The following is a 1,309-nucleotide window of genomic DNA, read 5'->3' as shown; positions in this document are numbered from 1 at the left end:
GAGGCAGGCGGATCTCTGTGAGTTCGAGACCAGCCTGGTCTACAGAGTGAGTTCCAGGACAGGCTCCAAAGCCACAGAGAAACCCTGTCTCGAAAAGCCAAAAAAAAAAAAAACAAAAAAAAAACAATGTCTGAGGAACAGCAGTTTGTTTTTTTGGTTTTTCGAGACTGTGGCTTTGGAGCCTGTCCTGGCACTAGCTCTGTAGACCAGGCTGGTCTCGAACTCACAGAGATCCACCTGCCTCTGCCTCCCGAGTGCTGAGATTAAAGGCGTGTGCCACCACCGCCCAGCTTGAGACAGGTTCTTACTATTTAGCTCAGCTGGCCCGAAATTGCTATGTAGATGAGGTTGGCCTCCAGTTCGCAGCCATCTGCTTGCCACTGTCTCCCAGGTACTGAGATGAAGGGCACGTTCCGATGCATCTGGCTTACTCTCTGGGATGCTAGTCCTTTCTTCTCATATTGCTGGCTCTCTGCAAATGCACGGCTTAGAGTCACTTCCTATCTGGGCTTTACTGTCATTTGTGGTGGCAGGAAATGGCTTGTTGTACTTCTGGGACCGCAAAGAGCAAGAGCAGGAACATCCAAGTGCTTCGCTTCCCTCCACAACCACAGACCTCGTGGCTTTTGTACATGGTGACTTCATGTTTCAAGGACGCGTTCGGAGACGTGCCACCAGGTAGCAGAATAGAGGACACGAGCTAATGGTGATGTTCAACTAATGCTCATACAGGCCAGGGGAATCTGAAGCCAGCCACAGGCTGCCTGGCCCGAAGGAAAACGGTTCAGCTTCCTCTTGAAAGACTTCGACATGATGCATCATAAACAGAACTCTTGGGCTAGAGAGATGGCTCAGTGGTTAAGAGCACTGGCTGCTCTTCCAGAGGATACAGGTTCAATTCCCAGCACCCACGTGGCAGCTCACAGCTGTCTATAACACCTATTCCAGGTGATCTGATTCCTGCATGCAGACAAACTTGCAGGCAAAACACCAATGTCTATAAAATAAAAAATAAATAAATTATTTTAAAAAAAACCCGTCACCTTCCTAGTCTCCTTTACTCTGTCAAAGTCTATCTGCTTTTCACTGAAAGGCCAGCCTTGTTTACAGTGTGAGTTCCAGAACAGCCAGGGCTGCACAGAGAAGCCATCTCAAAGAACCGAACACCGAAAACAAAAGAAAACAAAACAAGCAAGACAAACACCAAAATAAATAAATAAATATAAAAAAGAGACATAGAGGGGCTGGAGAGATGGCTCAGTGGTTAAGAGCATTGCCTGCTCTTCCAAAGGTCCTGAGTTCAATTCCC

Source organism: Microtus ochrogaster, chromosome 5 (genome assembly GCF_000317375.1).
Source record: "Microtus ochrogaster isolate Prairie Vole_2 chromosome 5, MicOch1.0, whole genome shotgun sequence".
Taxonomy (NCBI): domain Eukaryota; kingdom Metazoa; phylum Chordata; class Mammalia; order Rodentia; family Cricetidae; genus Microtus; species Microtus ochrogaster.
Note: the sequence above shows the minus strand (reverse complement) of the source record.